This window comes from Phoenix dactylifera, chromosome 4 (genome assembly GCF_051530095.1).
Source record: "Phoenix dactylifera cultivar Ajwa chromosome 4, Ajwa_hap1_PhDact_Kaust_v1.1, whole genome shotgun sequence".
Classification (NCBI taxonomy): domain Eukaryota; kingdom Viridiplantae; phylum Streptophyta; class Magnoliopsida; order Arecales; family Arecaceae; genus Phoenix; species Phoenix dactylifera.
The window spans coordinates 34,424,754-34,439,336 of NC_143193.1; the positions used below are offsets into that span (position 1 = coordinate 34,424,754).

General features: G+C 49.4%; 36 non-coding genes and 4 pseudogenes across 36 annotated transcripts; all 40 read right to left on the reverse strand.

The window, feature by feature from the left end:
• Positions 1 to 94: 94 nt before the first annotated feature.
• On the reverse strand, positions 95 to 213 carry LOC149755719 (5S ribosomal RNA). The gene has a single exon (XR_016408088.1). It is a non-coding gene; the product is annotated as a 5S ribosomal RNA (ribosomal RNA).
• Positions 214 to 459: 246 nt separating this feature from the next.
• On the reverse strand, positions 460 to 578 carry LOC149755720 (5S ribosomal RNA). Its single transcript, XR_016403431.1, has one exon. It is a non-coding gene; the product is annotated as a 5S ribosomal RNA (ribosomal RNA).
• A 246-nt stretch (positions 579 to 824) lies between these two features.
• On the reverse strand, positions 825 to 943 carry LOC149755721 (5S ribosomal RNA). The gene has a single exon (XR_016404337.1). It is a non-coding gene; the product is annotated as a 5S ribosomal RNA (ribosomal RNA).
• Positions 944 to 1,191: 248 nt separating this feature from the next.
• LOC149755722 (5S ribosomal RNA) lies at positions 1,192 to 1,310 on the reverse strand. Its single transcript, XR_016411708.1, has one exon. It is a non-coding gene; the product is annotated as a 5S ribosomal RNA (ribosomal RNA).
• A 246-nt stretch (positions 1,311 to 1,556) lies between these two features.
• Positions 1,557 to 1,675, reverse strand: LOC149755723 (5S ribosomal RNA). Its single transcript, XR_016403094.1, has one exon. It is a non-coding gene; the product is annotated as a 5S ribosomal RNA (ribosomal RNA).
• Positions 1,676 to 1,921: 246 nt separating this feature from the next.
• On the reverse strand, positions 1,922 to 2,040 carry LOC149755724 (5S ribosomal RNA). The gene has a single exon (XR_016404632.1). It is a non-coding gene; the product is annotated as a 5S ribosomal RNA (ribosomal RNA).
• Positions 2,041 to 2,288: 248 nt separating this feature from the next.
• On the reverse strand, positions 2,289 to 2,407 carry LOC149755725 (5S ribosomal RNA). The gene has a single exon (XR_016401676.1). It is a non-coding gene; the product is annotated as a 5S ribosomal RNA (ribosomal RNA).
• Positions 2,408 to 2,652: 245 nt separating this feature from the next.
• On the reverse strand, positions 2,653 to 2,771 carry LOC149755726 (5S ribosomal RNA). The gene has a single exon (XR_016411351.1). It is a non-coding gene; the product is annotated as a 5S ribosomal RNA (ribosomal RNA).
• Positions 2,772 to 3,017: 246 nt separating this feature from the next.
• Positions 3,018 to 3,136, reverse strand: LOC149755727 (5S ribosomal RNA). Its single transcript, XR_016412790.1, has one exon. It is a non-coding gene; the product is annotated as a 5S ribosomal RNA (ribosomal RNA).
• A 247-nt stretch (positions 3,137 to 3,383) lies between these two features.
• On the reverse strand, positions 3,384 to 3,502 carry LOC149755728 (5S ribosomal RNA). The gene has a single exon (XR_016400793.1). It is a non-coding gene; the product is annotated as a 5S ribosomal RNA (ribosomal RNA).
• Positions 3,503 to 3,748: 246 nt separating this feature from the next.
• Positions 3,749 to 3,867, reverse strand: LOC149755729 (5S ribosomal RNA). The gene has a single exon (XR_016401364.1). It is a non-coding gene; the product is annotated as a 5S ribosomal RNA (ribosomal RNA).
• Positions 3,868 to 4,114: 247 nt separating this feature from the next.
• Positions 4,115 to 4,233, reverse strand: LOC149755730 (5S ribosomal RNA). Its single transcript, XR_016409017.1, has one exon. It is a non-coding gene; the product is annotated as a 5S ribosomal RNA (ribosomal RNA).
• Positions 4,234 to 4,480: 247 nt separating this feature from the next.
• LOC149755731 (5S ribosomal RNA) lies at positions 4,481 to 4,599 on the reverse strand. The gene has a single exon (XR_016404787.1). It is a non-coding gene; the product is annotated as a 5S ribosomal RNA (ribosomal RNA).
• Positions 4,600 to 4,846: 247 nt separating this feature from the next.
• Positions 4,847 to 4,965, reverse strand: LOC149755732 (5S ribosomal RNA). Its single transcript, XR_016405776.1, has one exon. It is a non-coding gene; the product is annotated as a 5S ribosomal RNA (ribosomal RNA).
• A 247-nt stretch (positions 4,966 to 5,212) lies between these two features.
• Positions 5,213 to 5,331, reverse strand: LOC149755733 (5S ribosomal RNA). The gene has a single exon (XR_016402818.1). It is a non-coding gene; the product is annotated as a 5S ribosomal RNA (ribosomal RNA).
• Positions 5,332 to 5,577: 246 nt separating this feature from the next.
• On the reverse strand, positions 5,578 to 5,696 carry LOC149755734 (5S ribosomal RNA). The gene has a single exon (XR_016411364.1). It is a non-coding gene; the product is annotated as a 5S ribosomal RNA (ribosomal RNA).
• A 247-nt stretch (positions 5,697 to 5,943) lies between these two features.
• Positions 5,944 to 6,062, reverse strand: LOC149755735 (5S ribosomal RNA). The gene has a single exon (XR_016406442.1). It is a non-coding gene; the product is annotated as a 5S ribosomal RNA (ribosomal RNA).
• Positions 6,063 to 6,308: 246 nt separating this feature from the next.
• LOC149755736 (5S ribosomal RNA) lies at positions 6,309 to 6,427 on the reverse strand. The gene has a single exon (XR_016401365.1). It is a non-coding gene; the product is annotated as a 5S ribosomal RNA (ribosomal RNA).
• A 247-nt stretch (positions 6,428 to 6,674) lies between these two features.
• Positions 6,675 to 6,793, reverse strand: LOC149755737 (5S ribosomal RNA). Its single transcript, XR_016409018.1, has one exon. It is a non-coding gene; the product is annotated as a 5S ribosomal RNA (ribosomal RNA).
• Positions 6,794 to 7,040: 247 nt separating this feature from the next.
• Positions 7,041 to 7,159, reverse strand: LOC149755738 (5S ribosomal RNA). The gene has a single exon (XR_016404788.1). It is a non-coding gene; the product is annotated as a 5S ribosomal RNA (ribosomal RNA).
• Positions 7,160 to 7,406: 247 nt separating this feature from the next.
• On the reverse strand, positions 7,407 to 7,525 carry LOC149755739 (5S ribosomal RNA). The gene has a single exon (XR_016401601.1). It is a non-coding gene; the product is annotated as a 5S ribosomal RNA (ribosomal RNA).
• Positions 7,526 to 7,772: 247 nt separating this feature from the next.
• LOC149755740 (5S ribosomal RNA) lies at positions 7,773 to 7,891 on the reverse strand (annotated as a pseudogene).
• A 246-nt stretch (positions 7,892 to 8,137) lies between these two features.
• LOC149755741 (5S ribosomal RNA) lies at positions 8,138 to 8,256 on the reverse strand. Its single transcript, XR_016411377.1, has one exon. It is a non-coding gene; the product is annotated as a 5S ribosomal RNA (ribosomal RNA).
• Positions 8,257 to 8,503: 247 nt separating this feature from the next.
• LOC149755742 (5S ribosomal RNA) lies at positions 8,504 to 8,622 on the reverse strand. Its single transcript, XR_016406443.1, has one exon. It is a non-coding gene; the product is annotated as a 5S ribosomal RNA (ribosomal RNA).
• A 246-nt stretch (positions 8,623 to 8,868) lies between these two features.
• LOC149755743 (5S ribosomal RNA) lies at positions 8,869 to 8,987 on the reverse strand. Its single transcript, XR_016411390.1, has one exon. It is a non-coding gene; the product is annotated as a 5S ribosomal RNA (ribosomal RNA).
• Positions 8,988 to 9,233: 246 nt separating this feature from the next.
• LOC149755744 (5S ribosomal RNA) lies at positions 9,234 to 9,352 on the reverse strand. Its single transcript, XR_016407874.1, has one exon. It is a non-coding gene; the product is annotated as a 5S ribosomal RNA (ribosomal RNA).
• A 246-nt stretch (positions 9,353 to 9,598) lies between these two features.
• Positions 9,599 to 9,717, reverse strand: LOC149755745 (5S ribosomal RNA; annotated as a pseudogene).
• Positions 9,718 to 9,964: 247 nt separating this feature from the next.
• LOC149755746 (5S ribosomal RNA) lies at positions 9,965 to 10,083 on the reverse strand. The gene has a single exon (XR_016400482.1). It is a non-coding gene; the product is annotated as a 5S ribosomal RNA (ribosomal RNA).
• Positions 10,084 to 10,329: 246 nt separating this feature from the next.
• LOC149755747 (5S ribosomal RNA) lies at positions 10,330 to 10,448 on the reverse strand. Its single transcript, XR_016402721.1, has one exon. It is a non-coding gene; the product is annotated as a 5S ribosomal RNA (ribosomal RNA).
• A 247-nt stretch (positions 10,449 to 10,695) lies between these two features.
• On the reverse strand, positions 10,696 to 10,814 carry LOC149755748 (5S ribosomal RNA; annotated as a pseudogene).
• Positions 10,815 to 11,060: 246 nt separating this feature from the next.
• Positions 11,061 to 11,179, reverse strand: LOC149755749 (5S ribosomal RNA). The gene has a single exon (XR_016411401.1). It is a non-coding gene; the product is annotated as a 5S ribosomal RNA (ribosomal RNA).
• Positions 11,180 to 11,425: 246 nt separating this feature from the next.
• LOC149755750 (5S ribosomal RNA) lies at positions 11,426 to 11,544 on the reverse strand. Its single transcript, XR_016407875.1, has one exon. It is a non-coding gene; the product is annotated as a 5S ribosomal RNA (ribosomal RNA).
• A 246-nt stretch (positions 11,545 to 11,790) lies between these two features.
• LOC149755751 (5S ribosomal RNA) lies at positions 11,791 to 11,909 on the reverse strand (annotated as a pseudogene).
• A 247-nt stretch (positions 11,910 to 12,156) lies between these two features.
• LOC149755752 (5S ribosomal RNA) lies at positions 12,157 to 12,275 on the reverse strand. Its single transcript, XR_016404321.1, has one exon. It is a non-coding gene; the product is annotated as a 5S ribosomal RNA (ribosomal RNA).
• A 246-nt stretch (positions 12,276 to 12,521) lies between these two features.
• LOC149755753 (5S ribosomal RNA) lies at positions 12,522 to 12,640 on the reverse strand. The gene has a single exon (XR_016402722.1). It is a non-coding gene; the product is annotated as a 5S ribosomal RNA (ribosomal RNA).
• Positions 12,641 to 12,887: 247 nt separating this feature from the next.
• LOC149755754 (5S ribosomal RNA) lies at positions 12,888 to 13,006 on the reverse strand. Its single transcript, XR_016407698.1, has one exon. It is a non-coding gene; the product is annotated as a 5S ribosomal RNA (ribosomal RNA).
• Positions 13,007 to 13,252: 246 nt separating this feature from the next.
• On the reverse strand, positions 13,253 to 13,371 carry LOC149755755 (5S ribosomal RNA). Its single transcript, XR_016402617.1, has one exon. It is a non-coding gene; the product is annotated as a 5S ribosomal RNA (ribosomal RNA).
• A 246-nt stretch (positions 13,372 to 13,617) lies between these two features.
• LOC149755756 (5S ribosomal RNA) lies at positions 13,618 to 13,736 on the reverse strand. The gene has a single exon (XR_016406287.1). It is a non-coding gene; the product is annotated as a 5S ribosomal RNA (ribosomal RNA).
• Positions 13,737 to 13,982: 246 nt separating this feature from the next.
• Positions 13,983 to 14,101, reverse strand: LOC149755757 (5S ribosomal RNA). The gene has a single exon (XR_016411709.1). It is a non-coding gene; the product is annotated as a 5S ribosomal RNA (ribosomal RNA).
• Positions 14,102 to 14,347: 246 nt separating this feature from the next.
• Positions 14,348 to 14,466, reverse strand: LOC149755758 (5S ribosomal RNA). Its single transcript, XR_016411678.1, has one exon. It is a non-coding gene; the product is annotated as a 5S ribosomal RNA (ribosomal RNA).
• Positions 14,467 to 14,583: the final 117 nt, after the last annotated feature.

Genomic DNA, 14,583 nt, shown 5'->3' on the forward strand with positions numbered 1-14,583 from the left:
CGGGGGAAAAAAATTATCCGAAGAGGAAAAGCCAAAAGCCAAAAAATTAAAAATAAATATTATCAAAAAATAAAAAAGCGGGCAAAAAATAAAAAGGGTGCAACACGAGGACTTCCCAGGGGGTCAACCATCCTAGTACTTCTCTCGCCCAAGCACGCTTAACTGCGGAGTTATGATGGGATCCGGTGCATTAGTGCTGGTATGATCGCACCCATGACATGCCCTTCGAAACTCCCTTTTATGACAAAGCAGCAGACCGCGACGTCCCGAGACATTCGCGCTGCCGGGGCCGTTCTGGCGTAGGATTCATCGCGCTGTTCCGCTATGCGGCATGGCACCGCCAGTCTCCGGACTCAGTTTATTTTCGGAAAAAAAAAATTATCCGAAGAGGAAAAGCCAAAAGCCGAAAAATTAAAAATAAATATTATCAAAAAATAAAAAAGCGGGCAAAAAATAAAAAGGGTGCAACACGAGGACTTCCCAGGGGGTCACCCATTCTAGTACTACTCTCGCCCAAGCACGCTTAACTGCGGAGTTCTGATGGGATCCGGTGCATTAGTGCTGGTATGATCGCACCAATGACATGCCCTTCGAAACTCCCTTTTATGACAAAGCAGCAGACCTCGACGGCCCGAGACATTCGCGCTGCCGGGGCCGTTCTAGCGTAGGATTCAACGCGCTGTTCCGCTATGCGGCATGGCACCGCGAGTCTCCGGACTCAGTTTATTTTCGGGGGAAAAAAATTATCCGAAGAGGAAAAGCCAAAAGCCGAAAAATTAAAAATAAATATTATCAAAAAATAAAAAAGCGGGCAAAAAATAAAAGGGGTGCAACACGAGGACGTCCCAGGGGGTCACCCATCCTAGTACTACTCTCGCCCAAGCACGCTTAACTGCGGAGTTCTGATGGGATCCGGTGCATTAGTGCTGGTATGATCGCACCCATGACATGCCCATCGAAACTCCCTTTTATGACAAAGCAGCAGACCTCGACGGCCCGAGACATTCGCGCCGCCGGGGCCGTTCTGGCGTAGGATTCAACGCGCTGGTCCCGCTATGCGGCATGGCACCGCCAGTCTCCGGACTCAGTTTATTTTCGGGGGAAAAAAATTATCCGAAGAGGAAATGCCAAAAGCCAAAAAATTAAAAATAAATATTATCAAAAAATAAAAAAGTGGAGAAAAAAATAAAAAGGGTGCAACACGAGGACTTCCCAGGGGGTCACCCATCCTAGTACTACTCTCGCCCAAGCACGCTTAACTGCGGAGTTCTGATGGGATCCGGTGCATTAGTGCTGGTATGATCGCACCCATGACATGCCCTTCGAAACTCCCTTTTATGACAAAGCAGCAGACCTCGACGGCCCGAGACATTCGCGCTGCCGGGGCCGTTCTGGCGTAGGATTCAACGCGCTGTTCCGCTATGCGGCATGGCACCGCGAGTCTCCGGACTCAGTTTATTTTCGGGGGAAAAAAATTATCCGAAGAGGAAAAGCCAAAAGCCGAAAAATTAAAAATAAATATTATCAAAAAATAAAAAAGCGGGCAAAAAATAAAAGGGGTGCAACACGAGGACTTTCCAGGGGGTCACCCATCCTAGTACTACTCTCGCCCAAGCACGCTTAACTGCGGAGTTCTGATGGGATCCGGTGCATTAGTGCTGGTATGATCGCACCCATGACATGCCCATCGAAACACCCTTTTATGACAAAGCAGCAGACCTCGACGGCCCGAGACATTCGCGCTGCCGGGGCCGTTCTGGCGTAGGATTCAACGCGCTGTTCCGCTATGCGGCATGGCACCGCGAGTCTCCGGACTCAGTTTATTTTCGGGGGAAAAAAATTATCCGAAGAGGAAAAGCCAAAAGCCAAAAAATTAAAAATAAATGTTATCAAAAAATAAAAAAGCGGGCAAAAAATAAAAGGGGTGCAACACGAGGACTTCCCAGGGGGTCACCCATCTTAGTACTACTCTCGCCCAAACACGCTTAACTGCGGAGTTCTGATGGGATCCAGTGCATTAGTGCTGGTATGATCGCACCCATGATATGCCCTTCGAAACTCCCTTTTATGACAAAGCAGCAGACCTCGACGGCCCGAGACATTCGCGCTGCCGGGGCCGTTCTGGCATAGGATTCAACGCGCTGGTCCCGCTATGCGGCATGGCACCGCCAGTCTCCGGACTCAGTTTATTGTCGGGGGAAAAAAATTATCCGAAGAGGAAATGCCAAAAGCCGAAAAATTAAAAATAAATATTATCAAAAAATAAAAAAGTGGAGAAAAAAATAAAAAGGGTGCAACACGAGGACTTCCCAGGGGGTCACCCATCCTAGTACTACTCTCGCCCAAGCACGCTTAACTGCAGAGTTCTGATGGGATCCGGTGCATTAGTGCTGGTATGATCGCACCCATGACATGCCCTTCGAAACTCCCTTTTATGACAAAGCAGCAGACCTCGACGGCCCGAGACATTCGCGCTGCCGGGGCCGTTCTGGCGTAGGATTCAACGCGCTGTTCCGCTATGCGGCATGGCACCGCGAGTCTCCGGACTCAGTTTATTTTCGGGGAAAAAAATTATCCGAAGAGGAAAAGCCAAAAGCCGAAAAATTAAAAATAAATATTATCAAAAAATAAAAAAGCGGGCAAAAAATAAAAGGGGTGCAACACGAGGACTTCCCAGGGGGTCACCCATCCTAGTACTACTCTCGCCCAAGCACGCTTAACTGCGGAGTTCTGATGGGATCCGGTGCATTAGTGCTGGTATGATCGCACCCATGACATGCCCATCGAAACACCCTTTTATGACAAAGCAGCAGACCTCGACGGCCCGAGACATTCGCGCTGCCGGGGCCGTTCTGGCGTAGGATTCAACGCGCTGTTCCGCTATGCGGCATGGCACCGCGAGTCTCCGGACTCAGTTTATTTTCGGGGGAAAAAAATTATCCGAAGAGGAAAAGCCAAAAGCCAAAAAATTAAAAATAAATGTTATCAAAAAATAAAAAAGCGGGCAAAAAATAAAAGGGGTGCAACACGAGGACTTCCCAGGGGGTCACCCATCTTAGTACTACTCTCGCCCAAGCACGCTTAACTGCGGAGTTCTGATGGGATCCGGTGCATTAGTGCTGGTATGATCGCACCCATGATATGCCCTTCGAAACTCCCTTTTATGACAAAGCAGCAGACCTCGACGGCCCGAGACATTCGCGCTGCCGGGGCCGTTCTGGCGTAAGATTCAACGCGCTGGTCCCGCTATGCGGCATGGCACCGCCAGTCTCCGGACTCAGTTTATTGTCGGGGGAAAAAAATTATCCGAAGAGGAAAAGCCAAAAGCCAAAAAATTAAAAATAAATATTATCAAAAAATAAAAAAGCGGGCAAAAAATAAAAAGGGTGCAACACGAGGACTTCCCAGGGGGTCACCCATCCTGGTACTACTCTCGCCCAAGCACGCTTAACTGCGGAGTTCTAATGGGATCCGGTGCATTAGTGCTGGTATGATCGCACCCAAGACATGCCCTTCGAAACTCCCTTTTATGACAAAGCAGCAGACCTCGACGGCCCGAGACATTCGCGCTGCCGGGGCCGTTCTGGCGTAGGATTCAACACGCTGTTCCGCTATGCGGCATGGCACCGCCAGTCTCCGGACTCAGTTTATTTTCGGGGGAAAAAAATTATCCGAAGAGGAAAAGCCAAAAGCCGAAAAATAAAAAATAAATGTTATCAAAAAATAAAAAAGCGGGCAAAAAATAAAAGGGGTGCAACACGAGGACTTCCCAGGGGGTCACCCATGCTAGTACTACTCTCGCCCAAGCACGCTTAACTGCGGAGTTCTGATGGGATCCGGTGCATTAGTGCTGGTATGATCGCACCCATGACATGCCCTTCGAAACTCCCTTTTATGACAAAGCAGCAGACCTCGACGGCCCGAGACATTCACGCTGCCGGGGCCGTTCTGGCGTAGGATTCAACGCGCTGGTCCCGCAATGCGGCATGGCACCGCCAGTCTCCGGACTCAGTTTATTGTCGGAGGAAAAAAATTATCCGAAGAGAAAAAGCCAAAAGCCGAAAAATTAAAAATAAATATTATCAAAAAATAAAAAAGCGGGCAAAAAATAAAAAGGGTGCAACACGACGACTTCCCAGAGGGTCACCCATCCTAGTACTTCTCTCGCCCAAGCACGCTTAACTGCGGAGTTATGATGGGATCCGGTGCATCAGTGCTGGTATGATCGCACCCAAGACATGCCCTTCGAAACTCCCTTTTAAGATAAAGCAGCAGACCTCGACGGCCCGAGACATTCGCGCTGTCGGGGCCGTTCTGGCGTAGGATTCAACGCGCTGGTCCCGCTATGCGGCATGGCACCGCCAGTCTCCGGACTCAGTTTATTGTCGGAGGAAAAAAATTATCCGAAGAGGAAAAGCCAAAAGCCAAAAAATTAAAAATAAATGTTATGAAAAAATAAAAAAGCGGGCAAAAAATAAAAGGGGTGCAACACGAGGACTTCCCTGGGGGTCACCCATCCTAGTACTACTCTCGCCCAAGCACGCTTAACTGCGGAGTTCTGATGGGATCCGGTGCATTAGTGCTGGTATGAACGCACCCATAACATGCCCTTCGAAACTCCCTTTTATGACAAAGCAGCAGACCTCGACGGCCCGAGACATTCGCGCTGCCGGGGCCGTTCTGGCGTAGGATTCAACGCGCTGGTCCCGCTATGCGGCATGGCACCGCCAGTCTCCGGACTCAGTTTATTGTCGGAGGAAAAAAATTATCCGAAGAGAAAAAGCCAAAAGCCAAAAAATTAAAAATAAATATTATCAAAAAATAAAAAAGCGGGCAAAAAATAAAAAGGGTGCAACACGAGGACTTCCCAGGGGGTCACCTATCCTAGTACAACTCTCGCCCAAGCACGCTTAACTGCGGAGTTCTGATGGGATCCGGTGCATTAGTGCTGGTATGATCGCACCCATGACATGCCCTTCGAAACTCCCTTTTATGACAAAGCAGCAGACCTCGACGGCCCGAGACATTCACGCTGCCGGGGCCGTTCTGGCGTAGGATTCAACGCGCTGGTCCCGCTATGCGGCATGGCACCGCCAGTCTCCGGACTCAGTTTATTGTCGGAGAAAAAAAATTATCCGAAGAGGAAAAGCCAAAAGCCGAAAAATTAAAAATAAATATTATCAAAAAATAAAAAAGCGGGCAAAAAATAAAAAGGGTGCAACACGAGGACTTCCCAGGGGGTCACCCATCCTAGTACTACTCTCGCCCAAGCACGCTTAACTGCGGAGTTCTGATGGGATCTGGTGCATCAGTGCTGGTATGATCGCACCCAAGACATGCCCTTCGAAACTCCCTTTTAAGACAAAGCAGCAGACCTCGACGGCCCGAGACATTCGCGCTGCCGGGGCCGTTCTGGCGTATGATTCAACGCGCTGTTCCGCTATGCGGCATGGCACCGCCAGTCTCCGGACTCAGTTTATTTTCGGGGGAAAAAAATTATCCGAAGAGGAAAAGCCAAAAGCCAAAAAATTAAAAATAAATGTTATCAAAAAATAAAAAAGCGGGCAAAAAATAAAAGGGGTGCAACACGAGGACTTCCCAGGGGGTCACCCATCCTAGTACTACTCTCGCCCAAGCACGCTTAACTGCGGAGTTCTGATGGGATCCGGTGCATTAGTGCTGGTATGATCGCACCCACAACATGCCCTTCGAAACTCCCTTTTATGACAAAGCAGCAGACCTCGACGGCCCGAGACATTCGCGCTGCCGGGGCCGTTCTGGCGTAGGATTCAACGCGCTGGTCCCGCTATGCGGCATGGCACCGCCAGTCTCCGGACTCAGTTTATTGTCGGGGGAAAAAAATTATCCGAAGAGAAAAAGCCAAAAGCCAAAAAATTAAAAATAAATATTATCAAAAAATAAAAAAGCGGGCAAAAAATAAAAAGGGTGCAACACGAGGACTTCCCAGGGGGTCACCCATCCTAGTACTACTTTCGCCCAAGCACGCTTAACTGCGGAGTTCTGATGGGATCCGGTGCATTAGTGCTGGTATGATCGCTCCCAAGACATGCCCTTCGAAACTCCCCTTTATGACAAAGCAGCAGACCTCGACGGCCCGAGACATTCGCGCTGCCGGGGCCGTTTTGGCGTAGGATTCAACACGCTGTTCCGCTATGCGGCATGGCACCGCCAGTCTCCGGACTAAGTTTATTTTCGGGGGAAAAAAATTATCCGAAGAGGAAAAGCCAAAAGCCGAAAAATAAAAAATAAATGTTATCAAAAAATAAAAAAGCGGGCAAAAAATAAAAGGGGTGCAACACGAGGACTTCCCAGGGGGTCACCCATGCTAGTACTACTCTCGCCCAAGCACGCTTAACTGCGGAGTTCTGATGGGATCCGGTGCATTAGTGCTGGTATGATCGCACCCATGACATGCCCTTCGAAACTCCCTTTTATGACAAAGCAGCAGACTTCGACGGCCCGAGACATTCACGCTGCCGGGGCCATTCTGGCGTAGGATTCAACGCGCTGGTCCCGCAATGCGGCATGGCACCGCCAGTCTCCGGACTCAGTTTATTGTCGGAGGAAAAAAATTATCCGAAGAGAAAAAGCCAAAAGCCGAAAAATTAAAAATAAATATTATCAAAAAATAAAAAAGCGGGCAAAAAATAAAAAGGGTGCAACACGACGACTTCCCAGAGGGTCACCCATCCTAGTACTTCTCTCGCCCAAGCACGCTTAACTGCGGAGTTATGATGGGATCCGGTGCATCAGTGCTGGTATGATCGCACCCAAGACATGCCCTTCGAAACTCCCTTTTAAGATAAAGCAGCAGACCTCGACGGCCCGAGACATTCGCGCTGTCGGGGCCGTTCTGGCGTAGGATTCAACGCGCTGGTCCCGCTATGCGGCATGGCACCGCCAGTCTCCGGACTCAGTTTATTGTCGGAGGAAAAAAATTATCCGAAGAGGAAAAGCCAAAAGCCAAAAAATTAAAAATAAATGTTATGAAAAAATAAAAAAGCGGGCAAAAAATAAAAGGGGTGCAACACGAGGACTTCCCTGGGGGTCACCCATCCTAGTACTACTCTCGCCCAAGCACGCTTAACTGCGGAGTTCTGATGGGATCCGGTGCATTAGTGCTGGTATGAACGCACCCATAACATGCCCTTCGAAACTCCCTTTTATGACAAAGCAGCAGACCTCGACGGCCCGAGACATTCGCGCTGCCGGGGCCGTTCTGGCGTAGGATTCAACGCGCTGGTCCCGCTATGCGGCATGGCGCCGCCAGTCTCCGGACTCAGTTTATTGTCGGAGGAAAAAAATTATCCGAAGAGAAAAAGCCAAAAGCCGAAAAATTAAAAATAAATATTATCAAAAAATAAAAAAGCGGGCAAAAAATAAAAAGGGTGCAACACGAGGACTTCCCAGGGGGTCACCCATCCTAGTACAACTCTCGCCCAAGCACGCTTAACTGCGGAGTTCTGATGGGATCCGGTGCATTAGTGCTGGTATGATCGCACCCATGACATGCCCTTCGAAACTCCCTTTTATGACAAAGCAGCAGACCTCGACGGCCCGAGACATTCACGCTGCCGGGGCCGTTCTGGCGTAGGATTCAACGCGCTGGTCCCGCTATGCGGCATGGCACCGCCAGTCTCCGGACTCAGTTTATTGTCGGGGAAAAAAAATTATCCGAAGAGGAAAAGCCAAAAGCCGAAAAATTAAAAATAAATATTATCAAAAAATAAAAAAGCGGGCAAAAAATAAAAAGGGTGCAACACGAGGACTTCCCAGGGGGTCACCCATCCTAGTCCTACTCTCGCCCAAGCACGCTTAACTGCGGAGTTCTGATGGGATCTGGTGCATCAGTGCTGGTATGATCGCACTCAAGACATGCCCTTCGAAACTCCCTTTTAAGACAAAGCAGCAGACCTCGACGGCCCGAGACATTCGCGCTGCCGGGGCCGTTCTGGCGTATGATTCAACGCGCTGTTCCGCTATGCGGCATGGCACCGCCAGTCTCCGGACTCAGTTTATTTTCGGGGAAAAAAAATTATCCGAAGAGGAAAAGCCAAAAGCCAAAAAATTAAAAATAAATGTTATCAAAAAATAAAAAAGCGGGCAAAAAATAAAAGGGGTGCAACACGAGGACTTCCCAGGGGGTCACCCATCCTAGTACTACTCTCGCCCAAGCACGCTTAACTGCGGAGTTCTGATGGGATCCGGTGCATTAGTGCTGGTATGATCGCACCCACAACATGCCCTTCGAAACTCCCTTTTATGACAAAGCAGCAGACCTCGACGGCCCGAGACATTCGCGCTGCCGGGGCCGTTCTGGCGTAGGATTCAACGCGCTGGTCCCGCTATGCGGCATGGCACCGCCAGTCTCCGGACTCAGTTTATTGTCGGGGGAAAAAAATTATCCGAAGAGAAAAAGCCAAAAGCCAAAAAATTAAAAATAAATATTATCAAAAAATAAAAAAGCGGGCAAAAAATAAAAAGGGTGCAACACGAGGACTTCCCAGGGGGTCACCCATCCTAGTACTACTTTCGCCCAAGCACGCTTAACTGCGGAGTTCTGATGGGATCCGGTGCATTAGTGCTGGTATGATCGCTCCCAAGACATGCCCTTCGAAACTCCCTTTTATGACAAAGCAGCAGACCTCGGCGGCCCGAGACATTCGCGCTGCCGGGGCCGTTTTGGCGTAGGATTCAACACGCTGTTCCGCTATGCGGCATGGCACCGCCAGTCTCCGGACTAAGTTTATTTTCGGGGGAAAAAAATTATCCGAAGAGGAAAAGCCAAAAGCCGAAAAATAAAAAATAAATGTTATCAAAAAATAAAAAAGCGGGCAAAAAATAAAAGGGGTGCAACACGAGGACTTCCCAGGGGGTCACCCATCCTAGTACTACTCTCGCCCAAGCACGCTTAACTGCGGAGTTCTGATGGGATCCGGTGCATTAGTGCTGGTATGATCGCACCCATGACATGCCCTTCGAAACTCTCTTTTATGACAAAGCAGCAGACCTCGACGGCCCGAGACATTCGCGCTGCCGGGGCCGTTCTGGCGTAGGATTCAACGCGCTGTTCCGCTATGCGGCATGGCACCGCCAGTCTCCGGACTCAGTTTATTTTCGGGGGGAAAAAATTATCCGAAGTGGAAAAGCCAAAAGCCAAAAAATTAAAAATAAATATTATCAAAAAATAAAAAAGCGGGCAAAAAATAAAAAGGGCGCAACACGAGGACTTCCCAGGGGGTCACCCATCCTAGTACTTCTCTCGCCCAAGCACGCTTAACTGCGGAGTTATGATGGGATCCGGTGCATTAGTGCTGGTATGATCGCACCCATGACATGCCCTTCGAAACTCCCTTTTATGACAAAGCAGCAGACCGCGACGGCCCGAGACATTCGCGCTGCCGGGGCCGTTCTGGCGTAGGATTCAACGCGCTGTTCCGCTATGCGGCATGGCACCGCCAGTCTCCGGACTCAGTTTATTTTCGGGAAAAAAAAATTATCCGAAGAGGAAAAGCCAAAAGCCGAAAAATTAAAAATAAATATTATCAAAAAATAAAAAAGCGGGCAAAAAATAAAATGGGTGCAACACGAGGACTTCCCAGGGGGTCACCCATCCTAGTACTACTCTCGCCCAAGCACGCTTAACTGTGGAGTTCTGATTGGATCCGGTGCATTAGTGCTGGTATGATCGGACCCATGACATGCCCTTCGAAACTCCCTTTTATGACAAAGCAGCAGACCTCGACGGCCCGAGACATTCACGCTGCCGGGGCCGTTCTGGCGTAGGATTCAACGCGCTGGTCCCGCTATGCGGCATGGCACCGCCAGTCTCCGGACTCAGTTTATTGTCGGAGGAAAAAAATTATCCGAAGAGGAAAAGCCAAAAGCCGAAAAATTAAAAATAAATATTATCAAAAAATAAAAAAGCGGGCAAAAAATAAAAAGGGTGCAACACGAGGACTTCCCAGGGGGTCACCCATCCTAGTACTACTCTCGCCCAAGCACGCTTAACTGCGGAGTTCTGATGGGATCCGGTGCATCAGTGCTGGTATGATCACACCCAAGACATGCCCTTCGAAACTCCCTTTTAAGACAAAGCAGCAGACCTCGACGGCCCGAGACATTCGCGCTGCCGGGGCCGTTCTGGCGTATGATTCAACGCGCTGTTCCGCTATGCGGCATGGCACCGCCAGTCTCCGGACTCAGTTTATTTTCGGGAGAAAAAAATTATCCGAAGAGGAAAAGCCAAAAGCCAAAAAATTAAAAATAAATGTTATGAAAAAATAAAAAAGCGGGCAAAAAATAAAAGGGGTGCAACACGAGGACTTCCCAGGGGGTCACCCATCCTAGTACTACTCTCGCCCAAGCACGCTTAACTGCGGAGTTCTGATGGGATCCGGTGCATTAGTGCTGGTATGAACGCACCCATAACATGCCCTTCGAAACTCCCTTTTATGACAAAGCAGCAGACCTCGACGGCCCGAGACATTCGCGCTGCCGGGGCCGTTCTGGCGTAGGATTCAACGCGCTGGTCCCGCTATGCGGCATGGCACCGCCAGTCTCCGGACTCAGTTTATTGTCGGGGGAAAAAAATTATCCGAAGAGGAAAAGCCAAAAGCCAAAAAATTAAAAATAAATATTATCAAAAAATAAAAAAGCGGGCAAAAAATTAAAAGGGTGCAACACGAGGACTTCCCAGGGGGTCACCCATCCTAGTACTACTTTCGCCCAAGAACGCTTAACTGCGAAGTTCTGACGGGATCCGGTGCATTAGTGCTGGTATGATGGCACCCAAGACATGCCCTTCGAAACTCCCTTTTATGACAAAACAGCAGACCTCGACGGCCCGAGACATTCGCGCTGCCGGGGCCGTTCTGGCGTAGGATTCAACACGCTGTTCCGCTATGCGGCATGGCACCGCCAGTCTCCGGACTCAGTTTATTTTCGGGGGAAAAAAATTATCCGAAGAGGAAAAGCCAAAAGCCGAAAAATAAAAAATAAATGTTATCAAAAAATAAAAAAGCGGGCAAAAAATAAAAGGGGTGCAACACGAGGACTTCCCAGGGGGTCACCCATCCTAGTACTACTCTCGCCCAAGCACGCTTAACTGCGGAGTTCTGATGGGATCCGGTGCATTAGTGCTGGTATGATCGCACCCATGACATGCCCTTCGAAACTCCCTTTTATGACAAAGCAGCAGACCTCGACGGCCCGAGACATTCGCGCTGCCGGGGCCGTTCTGGCGTAGGATTCAACGCGCTGTTCCGCTATGCGGCATGGCACCGCCAGTCTCCGGACTCAGTTTATTTTCGGGGGGAAAAAATTATCCGAAGTGGAAAAGCCAAAAGCCAAAAAATTAAAAATAAATATTATCAAAAAATAAAAAAGCGGGCAAAAAATAAAAAGGGCGCAACACGAGGACTTCCCAGGGGGTCACCCATCCTAGTACTTCTCTCGCCCAAGCACGCTTAACTGCGGAGTTATGATGGGATCCGGTGCATTAGTGCTGGTATGATCGCACCCATGACATGCCCTTCGAAACTCCCTTTTATGACAAAGCAGCAGACCGCGACGGCCCGAGACATTCGCGCTGCCGGGGCCGTTCTGGCGTAGGATTCAACGCGCTGTTCCGCTATGCGGCATGGCACCGCCAGTCTCCGGACTCAGTTTATTTTCGGGAAAAAAAAATTATCCGAAGAGGAAAAGCCAAAAGCCGAAAAATTAAAAATAAATATTATCAAAAAATAAAAAAGCGGGCAAAAAATAAAATGGGTGCAACACGAGGACTTCCCAGGGGGTCACCCATCCTAGTACTACTCTCGCCCAAGCACGCTTAACTGTGGAGTTCTGATTGGATCCGGTGCATTAGTGCTGGTATGATCGGACCCATGACATGCCCTTCGAAACTCCCTTTTATGACAAAGCAGCAGACCTCGACGGCCCGAGACATTCACGCTGCCGGAGCCGTTCTGGCGTAGGATTCAACGCGCTGGTCCCGCTATGCGGCATGGCACCGCCAGTCTCCGGACTCAGTTTATTGTCGGGGGAAAAAAATTATCCGAAGAGAAAAAGCCAAAAGCCGAAAAATTAAAAATAAATATTATCAAAAAATAAAAAAGCGGGCAAAAAATAAAAAGGGTGCAACACGAGGACTTTCCAGGGGGTCACCCATCCTAGTACTACTCTCGCCCAAGCACGCTTAACTGCGGAGTTCTGATGGGATCCGGTGCATCAGTGCTGGTATGATCACACCCAAGACATGCCCTTCGAAACTCCCTTTTAAGACAAAGCAGCAGACCTCGACGGCCCGAGACATTCGCGCTGCCGGGGCCGTTCTGGCGTATGATTCAACGCGCTGTTCCGCTATGCGGCATGGCACCGCCAGTCTCCGGACTCAGTTTCTTTTCGGGGGAAAAAAATTATCCGAAGAGGAAAAGCCAAAAGCCAAAAAATTAAAAATAAATGTTATGAAAAAATAAAAAAGCGGGCAAAAAATAAAAGGGGTGCAACACGAGGACTTCCCAGGGGGTCACCCATCCTAGTACTACTCTCGCCCAAGCACGCTTAACTGCGGAGTTCTGATGGGATCCGGTGCATTAGTGCTGGTATGAACGCACCCATAACATGCCCTTCGAATCTCCCTTTTATGACAAAGCAGCAGACCTCGACGGCCCGAGACATTCGTGCTGCCGGGGCCGTTCTGGCGTAGGATTCAACGCGCTGGTCCCGCTATGCGGCATGGCACCGCCAGTCTCCGGACTCAGTTTATTGTCGGGGGAAAAAAATTATCCGAAGAGGAAAAGCCAAAAGCCAAAAAATTAAAAATAAATATTATCAAAAAATAAAAAAGCGGGCAAAAAATTAAAAGGGTGCAACACGAGGACTTCCCAGGGGGTCACCCATCCTAGTACTACTTTCGCCCAAGAACGCTTAACTGCGGAGTTCTGACGGGATCCGGTGCATTAGTGCTGGTATGATCGCACCCAAGACATGCCCTTCGAAACTCCCTTTTATGACAAAACAGCAGACCTCGACGGCCCGAGACATTCGCGCTGCCGGGGCCGTTCTGGCGTAGGATTCAACACGCTGTTCCGCTATGCGGCATGGCACCGCCAGTCTCCGGACTCAGTTTATTTTCGGGGGAAAAAAATTATCCGAAGAGGAAAAGCCAAAAGCCGAAAAATAAAAAATAAATGTTACCAAAAAATAAAAAAGCGGGCAAAAAATAAAAGGGGTGCAACACGAGGACTTCCCAGGGGGTCACCCATCCTAGTACTACTCTCGCCCAAGCACGCTTAACTGCGGAGTTCTGATGGGATCCGGTGCATTAGTGCTGGTACGATCGCACCCATGACATGCCCTTCGAAACTCCCTTTTATGACAAAGCAGCAGACCTCGACGGCCCGAGACATTCGCGTTGCCGGGGCCGTTCTGGCGTAGGATTCAACGCGCTGTTCCGCTATGCGGCATGGCACCGCCAGTCTCCGGACTCAGTTTATTTTCGGGGGGAAAAAATTATCCGAAGTGGAAAAGCCAAAAGCCAAAAAATTAAAAATAAATATTATCAAAAAATAAAAAAGCGGGCAAAAAATAAAAAGGGTGCAACACGAGGACTTCCCAGGGGGTCACCCATCCTAGTACTTCTCCCGCCCAAGCACGCTTAACTGCGGAGTTATGATGGGATCCGGTGCATTAGTGCTGGTATGATCGCACCCATGACATGCCCTTCGAAACTCCCTTTTATGACAAAGCAGCAGACCGCGACGACCCGAGACATTCGCGCTGCCGGGGCCGTTCTCGCGTAGGATTCAACGCGCTGTTCCGCTATGCGGCATGGCACCGCCAGTCTCCGGACTCAGTTTATTTTCGGGAAAAAAAAATTATCCGAAGAGGAAAAGCCAAAAGCCGAAAAATTAAAAATAAATATTATCAAAAAATAAAAAAGCGGGCAAAAAATAAAAAGGGTGCAACACGAGGACTTCCCAGGGGGTCACCCATCCTAGTACTACTCTCGCCCAAGCACGCTTAACTGCGGAGTTCTGATGGGATCCGGTGCATTAGTGCTGGTATGATCGCACCCAAGACATGCCCTTCGAAACTCCCTTTTATGACAAAGCAGCAGACCTCGACGGCCCGAGACATTCGCGCTGCCGGGGCCGTTCTGGCGTAGGATTCAACACGCTGTTCCGCTATGCGGCATGGCACCGCCAGTCTCCGGACTCAGTTTATTTTCGGGGGAAAAAAATTATCCGAAGAGGAAAAGCCAAAAGCCGAAAAATAAAAAATAAATGTTATCAAAAAATAAAAAAGCGGGCAAAAAATAAAAAGGGTGCAACACGAGGACTTCCCAGGGGGTCACCCATCCTAGTACTACTCTCGCCCAAGCACGCTTAACTGCGGAGTTCTGATGGGATCCGGTGCATCAGTGCTGGTATGATCGCACCCAAGACATGTCCTTCGAAACTCCCTTTTAAGGCAAAGCAGCAGACCTCGACGGCCCGAGACATTCGCGCTGCCGGGGCCGTTCTGGCGTATGATTCAACGCGCTGTTCCGCTATGCGG